Source organism: Arachis hypogaea, chromosome 19 (assembly GCF_003086295.3).
Source record: "Arachis hypogaea cultivar Tifrunner chromosome 19, arahy.Tifrunner.gnm2.J5K5, whole genome shotgun sequence".
Lineage (NCBI taxonomy): Eukaryota > Viridiplantae > Streptophyta > Magnoliopsida > Fabales > Fabaceae > Arachis > Arachis hypogaea.
Window position 1 is genome coordinate 144,761,569 of NC_092054.1, and position 12,271 is coordinate 144,773,839.

At 33.0% G+C, this 12,271-nt stretch overlaps 1 long non-coding RNA gene across 5 annotated transcripts; it reads left to right on the forward strand.

Moving 5' to 3' along the window:
• Window positions 1-253: 253 nt before the first annotated feature.
• Window positions 254-2,044, forward strand: LOC112777389 (uncharacterized). 5 transcript variants are annotated; one of them, XR_011877051.1, is made up of 5 exons: window positions 254-361; window positions 668-837; window positions 929-988; window positions 1,260-1,384; window positions 1,890-2,044. It is a non-coding gene; the product is annotated as an uncharacterized lncRNA (long non-coding RNA). The 5 variants fall into 5 exon arrangements; XR_011877049.1 differs by having other exon boundaries at window positions 1,263-1,384; XR_011877050.1 differs by having other exon boundaries at window positions 267-473; window positions 1,263-1,384.
• The last annotated feature ends 10,227 nt before the right edge of the window (window positions 2,045-12,271 follow it).

Below are 12,271 nucleotides of genomic sequence, written 5' to 3' on the forward strand. Positions count from 1 at the left end.
ATACTTATTGTTTCTGGTCCATATTATTTTAGAATAGCTTGATATTCTTAAAATATTAGTAAAAAAATATATTTTAAATTATAATTTTAAATTTTTTACTATTTTTATTTTTTATTTACATAGTACCGAATTAACCGGTTCAACTAGTGACCTACCGGTTAAACTAGTAACCCAGTAATCTGATCGGTTCGATCACCGGTTCGATCACCGGTTCGGTTCTGAAAACTATGCCTCCAACCTATTCACTACAATCGCACTTCTTCGTCAAACTCGGTCTCTCTCACCCAAGCCAAGCAGAAACACAAATACCCCCTTCTCCAACCCTAGCCTTTGAGAATCTGATTCTTATTAAGATTTGGAGGTTTATCTCATGGAAACTTTTTTTTCTATGGTGGTTTCATAGCCAATTCTCTGTTCTTCCCTTCCATTTTTTTGTTGATAGATGAAACTTGTCGAATTCTACTTGAATGCTGGTGGTTTTTCCTATGATAAATTTTTGTGCTTCTATTTTGAGTCTGTAATTCGTGCTTTCATAACCAGTTATAAACATCGTTTATAATTGAGGAATGATTTCGCAAAACCTATTAGATCTGATCACAATTGAACCCATTCTCAAGTGCATCGTGCGAGATTTACATATTTTAATCTGTGTATTTGTATTTTTCAGGTGAAAACAACCAATCCTAATATTGTGTTCCTCATTTGGTGATATGACAAGACTTGTGCTGTTGGAATTTTCTAATTCAAGAAGGAAGAAGGACATTGGGTTGAGGAGTGCAAATTGAGAGTGGCTGTTGGAATTTTCTAATTCAGCTGGCGTCTGCAAATGGTGAAAAGGTACATAGATAACTTTATATGGATTTTCATGTTACTTATCCATATTTTAGTTTAGCTACAAATAACTAATTCTCTACTGATTGATGAGCAGAGAGTAGAAGAACTTGAGCTGGAGACAAGAAGTTCAAAGAAAGAGCTTGAAAGCGAAAAGGTATAGATGAAAAGGAAGTTCATGGTATAGAATACAGATAGCTTTTGGTACAAAACCTTTTATGAAAATATTGTCTACTTTGCAGTAATTCCTGTGTTCTTATCTTATTTTTACTAATGTCATTTCTATGTGAATGCAAAGTTATTCTATGAGTTGAGTTGACCAGTGCTTATGGTTCAAGGAATACTGAATCCCATAGCAGATCTGTTTCTTCAGCATTCCATCTGATTAATTTTTTCCCTCGAGTTTCTTTCTTTGTTGCTGTTGTTAGCAGGTAGCCAGAGAAGAAGCGTGGGCTAAAGTTTCAGTTCCTGAGCTTGAAATAAATGCTGCAATCCGAGATCTTGATTTTGAGAGACAGAGGTTAAAGGGTTCCAGAGGAAAGCTTATGCTTCGGTAAGGTTTTTATGTGATTGCTAATATTCATCATGGGTGACATGGCTAGTCTCAATAGGATAATGTATATAAGAGTTGAATGGTAGATTTTTTTTAGTGTGAAATGCTGATTGATAGTGTAGCTGTCTTTTAATGCAACATGTATGCTTCTGCCTCAATCTTCATGGTGATGATAATTTGATACACTTCGGCTGAAGCTCGATCACTTAATAACCATAACTATTTGTGATGTAGGGAAACATAGATTCTGTTAGATAGTAGTAGGGAATGGGGTGTATCCGATGAGTCTTCATTTTGTCCCCTGAATATTTAATTAGGTGTTGTTAGATATATATAAAAATTAGTGTCATTGATGAGAACAAAGAAAAAAACCCACTAAGTCTACAAAGTTCTACTTAGCATTTGGAAGTGGTTTTGCATGCTGATTACGAACAATAACTTTGTATGTCTAGCCATTTAATTTATAATATTTATTTTAACTTTTTTTAATTATTTACTGGTGAAGAGGGCTACTCAACTTGAAGAAGCTGAGGATGCAGCTGCAAAAATGCAGAAGAGGAGATCGATGGAGTTCTTAGATGGAAAATGAAATTCTTAGATGGAAATGAAAAAAATACATTGTTTGTTATGTTAAATAAAATATTTATCATTTTTCTCTCATTCAATTTTCTTATTCTTATTCTATTTTCACTTTTGATTTTTATTATAACGATTAATCAAAATATGAAGGAATACGCTCTAATAATTATAAGATTTGAGGAAAAAAATTGCTTGAGTGTGATGATTGAATCCAATTGTCTTAGTAAACTTGTAATCTGTAACTATTATTGATGTTTGAATGTTTAACATAAACCATTGTAATAAATACCTCTAGTTAAATTTGCTAGTTTGTATTTGACAATTTTAGTTACATTTGCAGCAAGAATATTATAGTATCGGTTAATAGATTTCTTGTAATCTCTATTAGTTGAAATCTCTTATGATTTTGGACCTCAATAAGTTTAACGTATGCCTTACAAATATAAATAAGTTTAAAATATGCCTTACAAATATAAATAAGAGGATTTAAGAAAAAAAAACTTTTGTGCCTTGAAAGATCATTTATCATACTTGTTCAAATCTTGAATATATGAAAACATAAAAATAGAATGCAAACAAATAAAAAAATAAATTTTTTTAAAAATAAATTAATTGTATAAAATAAAATATAATTCACAAGACATAATATTTGTATGGCATTGTTGCTAAAATAATAAATGAAAATGACATTATTTCATCATAAAAATATGAGTTCTTTTAAACTAGATATCTATATAGTGCATAGAAATAGAGAAAAATTGTAAAGCCACAAAGCAGAAAATATCTATTTAAGAAGTCATTGAAAAATAACTAAAGTACATCCATCAAACCTAACAAATAAATACTCAATAACCAAAGTATTGTAATTTATCTAAATTACTATTATTATCTTTACATCTCATGGTTTGTGTACATATTCCAAAACTCATTGGCCGACGCTATAACTCGTGACTTCTTCTGGTTGATCCGACTCCTGAGTAAATGCACAGCGGTTATCATGCGAATATCGTGATCCTCAAGCTGCAATTTATTTATTATAAATTAGTACAAAAAAATAGAGTACAAATATTAGAGATTTGTTTTGGTTGCTCACCTTATTGTTACCTTTTGGTTTAAACTCAAAAGTCATATCCATCCACTTCATTACCCAAGTTGCAGAGTTCTAGCTTGAACTATATTAAGGTATATCTTCTGGCCTTTTAATTTTGTAGTCATGAAATTGTTTATTATATTCTTGAATGCCATCATCATTGTAAAAGTTTGACATGATGATTTGCTCCAGTACGTTTGCCTGATTTCAATTAAGTAGTTAAAGATTAAAAACAAAATATCAGCAAATAAGCTTAAAAAAATTTTTATTAGCCTTACTAGTGTATTGATAACACCTTCATGATAGTGAATTCTGTCATCATTAAAATGGGTATCCAAGTGATAGATTGTGCAATCGTCAAATGAGATTACCATTAGATACCAGTGGTCACCCTCTTGAATAGGAACATATATCTAGACCATAAAATTTTAATGTGAGTTATGTATGTTGATAAGGAAAAACTATATTCAACAAAGAATATTCAAAACAAAAATCGTATAAATTTTAAATTAGCAGTAGGTTGCATAAATTTATAAATATAGTGTTGCATCTTGTGCTTTAAATCTATCTTGCTGAAGACATCCGCCTAAAAACATTAATGCGTTCATATAACTGTTAGTACATGATAAAGCATGGTTCTTTATTAGCATTACATTTAAAACTTATAATCAGTAAAATTATCTTGTTAGGTGTTATAGAATGTAAGAACTGCAGCTAATTACCCAATTAAGTAAATAATTAATATTTCCCAAAATAGGATCCAAAAATTTGGAAATGAGAATTTGAGGATTTAAATATGATTTTTGGACTCAGTAGATTTTTCTGAGTCAGAAAATGTATTTTCTCCAAAAAATGGAGAAAAATCGCAAATCAGCAGTTGAACCAGTCGAACCGGTTTAAGTTTGTCTAGTACTGTGCAAGAAAAATTAGAAATAGTCAAAAACCTTAGAAAAATATTAGAAATAGAAAACCGAGCATTAATTTTATAGGTTTGGCCCAACTGGCTAAAAACGCTAACGGGTTAGACTAGGCTCAAGTTGGGCCCAAGCCCAACATATATATAGGTTCAATAAGTGAACCCATTCAGCATACCACTCTCATAAACACAACAGACACCAGAAATTGAGAGAAGGAGCACTATTCACATTTCACTTCAAACTGCGATATCTTGAGCTACGGTGCTCCGATTCGCGTGTCGTCAGCGGCTACGCGAAGCTTTTGCTGAGCTCGTCACTTATATTTAATCTTTGTGGTAATTTTCTCGAAATTTCCCTTCCTTCCTGCTGCCCTAAGAAATTCGAGTTTGATGAGTAATGATTTTGAGAAAACCTTATATTTTGGTTATTTAGGTGCTACTCCGTAGTGAGGAAATGTTAGGTTCTAGCCCAAATTTCAGTGGATGAGGTAAGATTCTCAAGAATCCTAGTAAAATGATTAATTGTGAGTATTAGGTTTTGACTTATATAAAATGTGTGGTATTAGCTTGAATATTGGAGCTTGTTGGTGAGTGTTAATGCTTGTTGGAGATTCTTGGTGACTTGGATTGTGATTGGAAGCTCATTTTGCACTCAATTTGAGTTTTGGAACATATTGGGAATCGGCCAAGGTATGATTTTGGTTTTCTCTATGTAGTATATAATATTTCTGGACACTTAGGCTAGTGACCCATATGATAGAATTGAATTAAATTGGTTGTTGGAAATTGTGGCATGATGAGGTGTGGTAATTTGTTGATTTGGGATTATTGATGAATTGATGAGTTTTGGTTATTTTGATGAATTGTGATGTAATGTTGATAAAGTGATGTTGAAGAATGAGATGGGGGTTGAATGAGTTTAATTATGATGATTAATAATGATATGATGGTGATGAATGATTGTGTGGATTGAAAAATGATTTAGTATGATATATGTGATGTTGAGCTTGATGATATGGTAATGTGGGTGGAAAATTTGAATGAGGGGTGAATTATGACAAAAAGGGGTAGCTTTTGATGTAAAAATTGAATTTGGAAGGGTTTTGATTTGATTTTGGTTGAGTATTGTGGAAAATTGAACTTTGTGAACTTTTGGTAAAATTAAAATTTTGGTGAACTTCTATGAATCATATCTTGAGCTACCTTACTTGAAATTCAATGTATTTTATATCAAATGAAAGGGGATTAAACAAGCTTTAAAATGGTTTAAATAGTGTGGAAATCTGAATTTGGTAGAAGAAGATATGATTGTGAAAAGTTTGGTGTCAAAATCTGAAATTCTGCAGCATTGCAGAATTTTGTGATTTCTGGTTTGTGTGCGCACGCACAACCTTGTGCGTACGCACACACAGGGGAAGGCTTGCTGTTGGCAGCGCTAGCACAACCTGTGCACGCACATAACCAATGAAGTATTACAACATGTGTGCACGCACAAACCTGTACGCACGCACAAGTTGGAAGGTGTGTTCTGTTGGGGGCGCTAGCACGCCTTGTGCGAGCGAACAGAATTGCAAAATTTGGTACCTGTGCGTACGCACACCCCTATGCGTACGCACACTTTTTGAAAATCTCCCTGGGCGTGCACACGCACACCCCTGTGCGTACGCACATGCCCTGTTTTTCAATTAAATCTTTGTTTTCAACTATTTCACCTTCCAAACAAGCTTGTAAACTTCTGTGACACCATTTTAAGACTTTTAAGCTTATTTTTGGGTATCAAGGCATGGGAAAGATTCTAGGAGATTGAATTTGATATTATCTTGAAAAATTAGAAAACAGAGGCTAAGGTTTCTGGTGCACTAAGGATGGGTTTGATAGAATGAGAAGGAAGAAAGAGGTATGAATTGAGAAATTGATGAACTACTGAGTTCAAAAAGGAAATGTTGAATTGACAGTGGTTGAGATAAGTCGAGGACTCGAAATGAAATGATGGATCCTTGATATACTGAAAATGTTTTCTAAAAACCACTGTACCACTGTTTTATACTGAGATTGATGAGATGCTATGCGCCTGGCAGGGACGGTGGTTAATCCCGCCTGTCGAGGTAGCAACGGCGGCATAAGGACGGTGGTTAATCCCGCTTACGTTGAGATGTGAGGTCTGTGGCAAGAGTATCCCGCTCGCATCCCTTCGGATCCATTGAGTGTGCAGGCACAAAATCCTGGACGGTGTTCTGAGCACCATATCTCGGGGGTTCCCAATGATGATTCTGAAGGGCGACATCTCCATGGAGATGTGTCGGGTTGGCAGTTGAACCGACAATGTGATATCACAGCCAGTAGGACAAGCATTCATCATGTGCATCTTCTATCCGTTTGTATGCTTTGCCGACTTGTAATTGATTGCCTATTTGTATAACATGTCTAATTGCCTACTTGAATCACTTGATATATATATATATATATATATATATATATATATATATATATATATATATATATATATATATATATATATATATATATACTTGTGTTTTACTTGCATTGAAATTAATTGTGCTTTCTACTGGGATTGAGGAGGCTCGGAAGGCGGTGGCAATGGGATCGCATGGAGGATAGGTTGGTGAAGGCTGTGGGACAGCGGAGAGTTGTTAGTTAGAGAATCCTTTAAGAAATTACCCTTTTAAATGTGTTAAGGGTTTACTTATGCTGTTTTAGTCATGCTGTAAGATGAATCATGTGATGGATATAAAGTTCTAGGATTGCCTTTGGCGTTCCAGAGTCTTATATCTTACATCACTGGGCACTGTTACTATACTGAGAACCTCCCGTTATGATACCATATTTCTGTTGTATTTTTCAGATGTAGGTTGCAACCCACCTTGCTGAGTTACTTGGATGGTGACAGAAGTGGAGGATCCTTATCTGTTTTGGATGTCTTTTGATTATCTTGTTTTAATCTCTCATCTTTTGTATTTTACTTTTGCCCAGAGGCTTGTTTTGAGAGGAATCTTGTATAAGCTGTTTTAACTTCAGATTTCTATATGGTCTGTATATATAGATAGCCAGCTTAAACTCCGCGAGCCGTGGCTAGATTCTCATACTATTATACTCTTATTTTTGGTTATATCATATCTATATCTTGTGCTTTAAATTTGTAGCTTCGTGTGTATATTTTGCGCTTTTCAAATCCTGTTTTTGAGCTATACCCTTCATCGGGCTTCTAGAATATATCATTTCTTTCTATATATTATATGTATGAGCTTAGAACTGTCGCAACCTTTGATTAACCTTTACTTTACGACGCGAGGTAAGGCTTAGGGTAATTAGGGTGTTACGTAGAACATATCACAAATTTCGATGCAAGTTGCCACGTTGTCTTGAAACTTACATCAGATTGCTCATCAGTGCATCTTAATGCTACTAATTCAAGAATTTGAACCATAATCCAAATGTATTACTAGATTGTGCAAAAAAATCAAATGTAAATTAATTAATAGATGGTTTGTGTACCTTATCAGTAATGGGTCTGTCAGGTACAAAATGATCAAAGTCTAATCTAATAGCTCTAATTGTGTCTGTTACCACAAGTTATTCACTGTATCAATTTAAAACCAAAACACATTAGATGGGTCCTCATTGATCGATAACACAGATAATATAAACTTAACTTACGATGAATCTAGTGAGGTTGAAAATGCATATGCACAGGCCTTTATCTGATCTTCCAAAAGATGCATGGTTAGGGTTGGCATAAATTTACACTTCATTGACTACAAGTTTTAAAACAAAATAATTAGCAATACTCATTGTAAACTAGATGGTTAATTAGCACTACTCATAACAAAGTAGATGATTAAAGATTGGTTCCTAAGAGGTAATTATGTTGGTAATGGAAAAGAAATAAATAGGTCTTCTATAGTCTTTTGTGGGTTGGCTCAGTGCATAAGATGCCTTGGATTTATTGAATGATTTGGGCTCAATCTTTGGCTTCCTAACTCCTCCTGGGAGCGTGAAAGGTAATTTTTTCTGTGTCCCTATAATAGTCTTACCCTAAAAAAAATAATAGGTCAGTAAACACTTATTATCATGTTAGGAAATACTAATAGAAATGATATATGATTTTTACTACACATGCATATACCTTTGATATTTTTTTCTTTCTCGTTGCAGCTCTTACAGTTGGGGATACTGGTTTGTCCATATTGATTTGGATGTTGAACGCATCATCGTGAGTGAAAGACCTTTTATCCAGCTCAATAAGATCATCTTCATCCTCCGATATAGTAGTATGAATATCAATATCCGAACTCTTAGCCTTCAATCTATTTGGGAATGGATGTGTCTTTTGTGAAGAAAGTTTGGTTGGAGTCTCGAAATCATTGTTCAGATTCAGTTGTGTCATCATTGTCTCAATACGGCTTACAGATTCAAGTATTTTATCAATTTTTTCATCCCGAGCGATGTTTGCAACTCTCATTGATTGCAAAAATTTTAGGTAAAATAACTCCATAAATGTAAAAATACAAAAAGATGATGCTCTTAATTTTGTCGTAAACATACAAAAAGAGTGATGGTTGTTCTGATAAGATTGTCAATAGAAAAAGACAAAGATTTCCTAATCACAACAAATAGCGAAAAAATGTTTATAATATATAAAATGTATTACATAATATAATTTGCATTACTATTTGCCAACTTAAATTACCTGCATGCTAAGGAGGACCTCTTCTACTTTAATAGATAAATTTTCACTTTTATTTAGATCCTTGTTTTGAATAACATCGTCATTGATAACTAGGTCATCTTGTATAAAGAAAATATAAAAGATTAAATTACTCATAATAAAATCTAATAAAAAATAAAAATACATTAAGTCTTACATTGGCATTGGGAACTATAGTTCCAATTTGATCAACAAGATCAATTGTGATAAGATTATGGTCTGTAGCCGTGAGATATTCTGTGTATTACATGCATCATTGGCCACTAAATCTTCGTTAGGAGGAATATCCATGATTGTTATCAATTGAAGAATATTGTATGAGTAAAATTGGTTGAATGGCAAATATTTACAATAATTTGTCAAAGTATAAAAAATTAGTCGGAGTGAGCACATATATATACACCTCATAAAGATAGTTAAATTTTAATTCTATCTTTTTTTAATTTTTAAACAAAGTGAGAAATCCTAAAAATAATCATGTTATCTTATCTTTTAGTTAAAATCAATTACAAATTGAATTTTATCTTGATTTTTATTTTAAAATTTAACCAAGTGATGAGTTTTAAACTAATATGATTATATCTTATCTATAATTATTTTAAAGTCAATAAATAATAATAATAATAATAATAATAATAATAATAATAATAATAATAATAATAATAATAATAATAATAATAATAATAATAATATTGGACGGATCACTAATAGTTAAAGAAAAATAGGAACAAACCGTTCGATTAATATTATCATGGAAAACATGAGGAATCTAGTTGAATAGCACTACATATGTTCAAGCATTAACCAATTGATTGAATGCATACACAAGAGGATTGCAAGCATTCTTCAATCGATTGGTTTCCTAACTCAATCGATTGAATGCATATTAATTGATTTTAAGAACAATTGAAACAATTTCAAGCCCCTGAAACAGATTTTTTTCATTCTTCGACACATTTCCTTCATGGTCCATGCCTTGGGATAATGCCCCTTAGGTTTGTAATGCCTAGATTAGTGTATAAAAGATCAATTGCTTCTCCTTGACGATTGATAGCTTCAATTTGCCTGTCTTGACACTGCCTCATCTCAGCAAATTATCCCTCAATGTATAATCTTATGCTTCGCAATTCATCCATCAAATCTCGCATTGTTGGCGAAAGAGGCGGTGGTGGTGGGGATTCCTGGGATTGTGCTTGCACCTTAGGGTCTTGTGGTTGTCCTTGGTCCTGAGGTTCTTGGGCATCTGGATCTCTTCCCATCTGTCTTAGAGTGTTGTCATCAATCTTGGCTACATTACTCAAGACGATACTTTTCTCTTCACTCAACTCAATTCCAAGCCATTTGAAAATCTTGGTCCATTGTCAAGCATATCCTAAACCAACACTTGATTTTTCTCTCTTCATTTCAAGCATATGATGAACCATAAAATAAGGTCAATTCTTCTCCTTTCCAGTCACCATATCCCAAAGCACTAGAATATCTTCGTTAAACAAGATTCCATGATTATGTTTTCTTGAAATCAACATGTATGAAAACAAATACATCAATATACGCTGCTCATTACCCAAACCACCGCAACTTATATTACCTCTAGCATCCATGCGTGGATCCTCATATTGCATACTCTGCAAACTAACTAATCTATTATATTCACCCCATTCCTCATCTGCCGCAATACCTCCAGTAAATTTTGTCCCGTGATAAACTAAATTCCATTATTCAGCTAATTGTTCCAAAGTAACTCTATAATGCCGTGACCCTAAATCAAACTCAATCAGCAGCATTACTTCCTCACCCTTTTCATCACTTTCAGGAACAACATAATTTAAAGTACTATAAACAGCCCTAACCAAGTGGGATAATAATCATCCTTAGTTTGTACAAAATTAGTCAAGTGCGGTGTTTGTAAAGCATTCCAGAACAAATTATAATGTCTATCATGAATGAAATTGGCTGTTATATACTTGGGAGGAATAATGGCCCTTGACTCGAACTTCTCCACATAGTTGTTCAATGCCCTCGAAGACGGCAGCCACCTTGCCATGTAATGGGATGAAGCAACTAGTCTTGCAGATGCAGAACTTTCACCCTCAACCTTAGCTCTTTTTGTGTTTTTAGTTCTGGCCATTTTGGGGATATTGGTTCGGTGGGTTTTGTAGGAATTTAGATGAGGATTAATAATATGTATGTAGTTTGGAGTGGATGTGGATGAGATTGGAGAAGAAGAAGATAGAAGTTTTCTGGATTTAGAGAGAGAAGAGAGGTTATGCAGAAATGGAGTTGTAAAATTTAAAAAAAGGGAGGGATGCTGAACACAGATGGTTATCAGGATTAATATATAGCGCATATCAAAATTCAATTGATTGTATTATCATACCAATCGATTGAATGTAGAAAAAACCTTATTCACGTCACATTTAAATCGATTGAATGCTCATACCAATCGATTGAATTGGAAAATACCATTAGTCGCGTACAAACTTCAATCGATTGTATTATCATTCCAATCGATTAAACTTTCATATATCATTTTAATAGCGTAAGTCAATCGATTGGGTAACAGAACCAATCGATTGAATTAACTAAACCCAGATTGCTTTGATGATTTCAATCGATTGGGTAATATGACCAATCGATTGAATAAGAAAAACCCCACATGCCTTGCAACATTCAATTGATTGGTTTGTGCATCCAATCGATTGAATTTCTAACAAATACGATTTTTCCAATCCAATAAGTATGTAACGGATTAATGATAAAATTATGATCGATTAATGAAAGATCTAATTTGTTATTGTTTTAGTTTTTTATTATTAATAAACATGATAGATAATGATAAAATAATGATTATAAAATAAAAAATAGATTTTATAATTAAATAATATATAAGGGATTAATTTGTAACTAAAATTAGATAAGGACTATTTGGCAGTTATTAAAAAACTTAAAAAACATGTTTTGTTATGGGACCATTTAATGGTCCAAACATTCTGGGATCATCGAATCCTTTGCCTACAATGTGATGGTCCAGGGCCTAAACTCTTGGTGGTTTCTTTTTCATTCAACAAATTCCAAACAGGCACATTTATTCTTTTGGGGATTAGACTCTTACATGTTGAAATGAGGTTTTGATTACTTTATTATTAGGAGTATTATTTCATTGTCTTCCATTATTATCTTCTTTAACCTTCTTCAATGAATCTCAACCAACCATCGTTATTATCCCCAACTATCAACAAGACTAAGCTATGCGTGTGAGAGTTTATCAGCTTTTTTTAATTTTTTTTTGTCCATAAACATCTAACTCTAATATATAAACACTTGAAGTTTCATAATTTTCATTAGTGTGAGATTAAGTTTCAGACATAACAACACAAGCAAACATTAGATTTCTTTGTAACACTTACAACCATAACGCGATTAACATGTTATAAGGGGATTAACGCTTTTCATATAAATTTTCACTTGTATAATCCTACAGCACAACCACCTAACACAATTTATAATCATGTTGAAATTTTCATTCATAAATTGTTCTAGAATAACAGAATTTACACTTTAACCTAAAAAAAGTAT